This window comes from Pinus tabuliformis, chromosome 1_2 (assembly GCF_031772625.1).
Source record: "Pinus tabuliformis cultivar Carrire ecotype Pingquan chromosome 1_2, CPIR1, whole genome shotgun sequence".
NCBI lineage: Eukaryota > Viridiplantae > Streptophyta > Pinopsida > Pinales > Pinaceae > Pinus > Pinus tabuliformis.
In genome coordinates, this window is record NC_142298.1 from 762,304,857 (window position 1) to 762,311,326 (window position 6,470).

Sequence of the window (6,470 nt, forward strand, 5' to 3'; positions counted from 1 at the left end):
CACAAACCATATCCATTTTCTCCCATCCAAAAAGGGCTTCATGTTTAAGCTTCCCATGATGACGGGCCCCTTTGTTGTAAACTCTAGACAGGCTTTCCAGTAGGTGGAACTCATGTTAAAGGAGTTGAACATGGAGTTAGGAGAAGTATGGCATTATGATCCTCATGGTGTTATTTCTAGTAGGAGGAAAGACATCAATGCTTCTGCTTATCAAAATGAAAATAGACGGAATTAGAATGGAGGGCTTATCTTAATTCATGGTTTGCTAACAAAGAGATGGATATTGAGACACCAAGCAAAAAAGATAAGTCTCAGAAAAGGAGAATTGATGAGGCAGGGGACATTGAGATGGAGGATGCATCCTCAACTAAGAAAGAAAATGTCTAGGAGCAAACTATAGAGGAAATTGAGGTAAGATTTACTGAAAAGAGGCTAGATCACCCCAACTTCCAAGTATAATTAGAGGAGCCCCAACACGTTAATACATCCAGTTCAATTGAGGTGGCAATCCTGGGTTCGGTTGGAAGTGAATCAACAATAAGCCCTAAATGGGAGGAAGGGAAGCTAATTGGTGGGCTCCAGTATTGTAGCAATAATGCTACAACTCCTGGGGCTTCCTGTCTCTTAATTTTATCAACCCGGTAGTTCGTACAAACTTGGAAGCGACGGTGCTGTATGCACAAGTACTAGCCCTTGTCGCAGCTGTCACTTGGTCAGCTGGCACAAGTCCGCTAGGGCTTAAGCCAACTTCTATAGGCTCACAGAAGAAGCTTTATCAATGATGGACGAAATCTAACTCAAAGGAAGGCTACGCTGCTTGACAAACTGAATCTAAAGCAATTTAAAGCATGTAAATCTATGAAACCCTAATTTAACTAGTCTATCTTCTATAATGCAAAGAATGTGGATGCAACTCCTATGAATGCTGTCATTACCTCTAACAAGTGTAAATGCATGGGTCTAAGCTACTTGCATCATGAGAAATGTGTTTTTGTGTTTTTCCTTTTGGTGTGTGGAATGAGTGTGAACTTGGCCTAATTAGGGTTTGATTGTGCAGGTGGGATGGAGAAGGAAGGAAAGTGTGGGACAGGTTGGGGAGGCTAGGACAGGTTCCTAAGGATCCTTAGCACCCATCCACAGAGGTCCCTCACGTTCAGAAGCTCGGCAACGAAGTGAATGGCCTCCTACAGGAAGGCTGCAGGGGATCCTACAGGATACTCTGTTTTCTACAGGATGGCTGTGCACGTCTACAGGATGGTTGGCCGTGGAGGTTTTCAGGAGTTGATGGAGTGTTGGAGTGGTGTGGGAGGCTAAGGGAGATGGAGATGGACCTAATGATGTCTTAGGAAATGGCAAGTCAGACGAAGGAAGGGTGCATGCAATGGGTTGATGTTTTGGAAGGGTGGAATCAACGAGAGTGAAGGAGATGGAGCTGTACGTGAAATGAGAGAGTTGGAGGGCACGTGAGTGAGATAGAGGGTGAATAGAACTTGCAGGTGGATGAAGAAAACGACGAAGGAAATTGCTTGAGCAAAAGCAGTGTAAATAAAACAAATGACCTGTGCATGAAAACAAGGAATTCATTAACCTATTATGCCATGAAACCTATAAATCCAAAATGGAAACCAAGCAATAAAACTAATGTGTGAGAGTGCCGTATGGATCAATGTCGAGAATGTATGAATAAATCCTTAATGAAAAACGTTCATGTGGCAACTTGCGTGGAGATGAAACGACTGCTGTTCTTTTTGGTGGCTGATCATGGTCTACACCCCAATCCCAAACAGTGAGATGGCAGTGAGCCTTTACAACCTGTTTTTGTTGGAGCTCCAAGAGATTTATTCTACCAACCTATCAAACTTGAATACTGAAAGCAAAGCATCCTACCAGTCCTATCTATGCTAATGAAAACAATTAAACTAACAAGCTGTAAATCCGAATTGCATAGGAAACTAAACAAACTCAAGTGTTGGACCTAATTGTAAATGCATTACAACACTGAGGAGGTCTATGGCTCTCAGGTTGGGCCCTAACCTGAGAGCTATAGCTCCTTGAGAAAACTCAGAACTAACTCAAAAGTGGCCTTCTTTATTCATAATCTGATAACATGCCAAATTGGCTTACAAAAGAGAACGAAACTTGAGCTGTGCTCCAAAATTACAATAGTAATACGAGAGTTTCAACAACCTAACCAAGGCTAAGGCCTCTATACTTATACAAAACGATGATCCAACAAGTATCCATGATTCTAGGAGCTCGGCTGTTTAATCTAGAGTTTAACTGCTGATCCTGTAGGATGGTCATAAATGCTGTTTCCTGTAGAGCAGTTTTGAACTGCTGTTCCTGTAGAACAGCTGGCTGTGTATTAAGCTCGGAGGGAGGATGGAGTGGGGCTTGGAGTTCTTGGTGAGGATCACGAGGAATGTCCCCCAAGACCGTGGACAACCTCTCCTTACGTCAGTAGTGCCAACTCGTTGTCTCCTTGCCACCTTTTCGTTGTCTTTTGCTCCCTTTTAATGCCAAAACCTGGAATCACAATGCATTAGCTACGTAGATAAAGTGCCTATCCTTTCTCCTACAAACAACATGAATAAACTAAGAAGTGTATGCATAAACAATAAAAATGAATGGTTTGAGCAAGCAAAATAGGCCAAAAATGAGCCCAAATTGTACCAAAATTGGGGCTCATCATCACCCCCCAGCTGAACCATTTGCTCATCCTTGAGCAACTTAGTCAAGATCCTCATCCTTCATGGCCTTTACTGCTCCCCTTACATCCCAAGCTTCTGTGGTGATGTCTTCATGGTTGATATGAAACCCTGCTGTATTTTCCACTTTTTCCCATTGTGCCCTTTCTTCCTTTCCTGTACCTCCTTCAGCCAATCCTAGCAACAATGGAGGGCTGAGTTTGAGGCCAATCCAGCTGGCCTGAAGTCTTTGCACTGATTTCTTGTACAGGTCCACCCTTGCAAATGCTTCCCTCATTCTGGTCGGGGTATGGTATTCCCTGATTTTCAAGCTATGTGCCAAAGCATGCCATCTACGTGCACAAGCATGGCCAGCAGTTTCTCCCAAGAGTCTGTCCATGTCTTCAAAATGGGCTATTGCTTGGGCTTGCTGGTCTATAAATCTCAAGGAAGCTGCAGGATCATTGGATAACTGTTGGCGGGCTGAGGTGAGGGCAACCGGATCTTCTAGTTCTGCCCGAATATACAGTGGTTCACTCACTTCCCGGTTCATGACCGATTTCTCTTCAGTGGCTCTCTGATCCTCATGATTCAGCCATGATGCAAAAGCCATTAGTTGCATATTGCCCAAGGCGATATTGGGATCCCAAGAGACCTCATTGGGCAGAATTAGATTATGGATATAAAATTCTGCTAGCTTAGCTTTATCCTCTGCTGAGCTAGTGTTGCATACTTCAGTAAACTGCTGTGGGTGATGAATTTGCTCAATACCTCTTTGTGCTAGGGTGTTGATATGGAATTGTAGCCACTGATCCTTTAAGTACAGCCCATAGGACTTTGCAGGATGTCTGCGCTGCAAGGCTTCCATGGCCCAACTAGCCATGCAAGCCAATTGCGTCCCCTTTTGTTGCAGCTGCTCCTTTAAGGCTTGCACCTCAATTCTTAGCTGCTGTTCTTCTTCCTGTAGAACTGTTTTTGGTCCTTCAATATTGGTGGTCAGCTCCTTCTTGCCTTCTTGTTTAGATGTGATGCCCTTGGAGGATAGTCCTGCCTTTGCCTGGAGTTCTTGCAGCTGCAACCGTAGCTTTTGGTTTTCTTCCTGTAGAAGTGCCTGCTGGCAGCTAGCCACATGTTTAGCCATAGTGAACTCACTTCTGACCTCCCTGAGCTGATCTTGTAGAGGGCCTATGTCCCCCACCCCCTTTGATTTGGCAATTTGCATCCAGGTATGGGAGCGGACTCTTTCTTTCTCCAATTCGAAGAATAGAGGTACGGTGAATTTTTGTGGGATGATCTTGCCTGCCTCCAAGAAAGTGTAATATGAATTCAGATTGGGTGAAGGACTGGGTTCAGGTATATGCTCTCTTGCTGTTTCTTGAGGGGGTTCTGCCTCATCCGCCCTGGGTGATGAAGGTCCTCCTTCTTTCTGTTCGGTTTCCTATAGTCGAGCTAAGTTATCCTGTAGGACGTTCGCAGCTTCCTGTAGCCTGGTTTTCTCGTCCAACAGGTCCACTCGGTCTTGCCATGTGCTCTTCTTCGGGCTGCCCTTTTCATAGGTAACTGTGAATTTTGAGGGAGATTTGTCTTTGGGAGAAACAGGGGTGTCCTCAATGACAATTGGGCTGCTGGACTGCTGCTGTGGTTTTCCTGTTTTTATCCGAACACTCCTCCGTGCTTTGAAGTAGAGAGGAGGGTCCCTCTTCCTTTTTCCCTTTGGCTTAGGTGGCGTACTGAGGCCAGCGAATACAGTCGCTGCCTCTCTGGCTAAAACATCCACCTTCTGCTTCTCAGATTTTGGTTGTGCATGGCTTCCTGTAGAAGCCTGTTCTTGCACCCTTGTGCTTCCTGTAGACGCTGGTGTCGGGCTTCCTGTAGAAGCCTTGATCTTTGCTTTTGGGCTTCTTGTAGAAGCCTGCTTTTCCTTTCCTGTAGCGGTAGGTGTCTTCCCTTTTTCTCTTTTTTCTACGGGGGTTTGATCCTTATGTTTGCTTGCGAGTGCTGGAGAGGTAATTGGGCTGACGTGGCTTTCCCCGACTCTGTCTCTTCTGCTTTTTGACCTTATTTCTCTTGCTGACAGGATGGGGGAGTCAGCTTTTTCTTTAGCCTCTTCTTCCTCAGCCACCTCTTCCTTGTCTTCAGTGCTGGAGGAGCCACTCTCTTCGATCAGCATTTTAATGTCTCCATCTCGTGTCAGATTCCTAAATGACTCCCAGGAGAGGGGAACTTTATATGAGTGCAAGGCATCTTCCACAAGCAATTTTATTAACCCATGATGGGCTATCTGATCAGGGATGCCCTGTCTTAGTTTGGTAGCACACTCCATGAGGGACTGTAGAAGATAATAAGGGATGCTTAGTTTTTGGTCTACAGGATCGTCAATTCCGTGCCTTAACTCAGTGAGGAGCCGGAAATTATATGCATATACTATACTGAACCGGCCTTCACACGTAATATACTTCATTATTTGCAAACTGACTTCATTCCACGGTGGTGTTAGGCTCGTCCTTCTTACCCCATTTTTATCCTCTGAGAATTCTTCCTCAGGTGGGAAGAAATCCTTCTTTGCTTGCTGGCTCATCTTCCGCTCTTCTTTGTCCCACGGCAGACCCATGGGCAACTCTGTAATCCGACTGATATGCTCTGGGGTGAGTTTGAGGCTGAGACCTCTGAAGGTTACAGTGGCCAATGTCTGTGATTTAGGCTGCAGAGCCTGCAAAAATTCCTCGGCTACTTCATCATCATAGGCCTGTAGTTTATCACAGAAAGGCATCCATTGTGCTCTAGTGAAGAGCTCAACCATTGCCGGGTTTCTCCTTAATGCATTTGAATTAGTGGGCTCTCACCTGATAAACCCACCAGGCATGATGAACACAGTGGTTTATACCAGAGGTGGTGGATACACAGGAAATTCGGTCTTAAAGACAGAACATGCAATGAATTTTCAGACCACAGTTTGATTATACAGCTATCCTGTAGGAGCGATAGTATAGGCACGGAAATCCAATTCTTTATGACCACACTGTGACTAATGGCCTTGCCACCTTTTAAAAAACCAATTGCGGAAGGAGTTGCAGGGTTACCTCTTTTCTGCCACCTTTTTTTACGTGAAGACTTCACCTTCCTGTAGAGCCGCGTTCCTGTAGAAACTGCTTCCTGTAGGATGGCGTTCCTGTAGAAACTGTTCCTGTAGGAGCAGTGCGCAGGCTTCGGGAAGAGCTTTAGTTGGCTGGCCGTCGAGAGGTGCTTTACCAGCGTTCAGGTAGTCGAGAGCTCGGCGTATCAACATGCAGAGGTAAGCAGAGGATCTACTCGAGTTTTGAAGTGAGGTTGATGGAGATACACGCTTAATCGAGCCGATTAGATTTTGAATCAGCGCAGCTCGTGGCGCGGGGGTGAGCTGTCCCCGCCGGACTGTTGGGTGACGTCACCCATCATCCGCTTGCACATTCGTTTGTTGCCGCATTCATTCCCACAGATCTGCCGCCGCCCTTTTCGGTTAAACTTCACTTCTCGGTTGACGGGACTGATCTTCACGTGCTTGCTGCGTGTTTCTTTCGTCGTGGCTGCCACCTCGTCCTCTGACTAACCCTTTACTAACCGACGTGGCCAATCACTGGCCTTTAGGCCGCTCAACCATTCACCTTTATGCCATGCAAAACAAATCGAAGTAATAATCATGCAGTTTGATGGAGAGAAGGATTAGAACACTTACCTGCGCGCGGCTGCACATGATTTCCAGTTTTTTTAGCGATGGATCTACCTGCCGCCTGTGGCTGCACATTC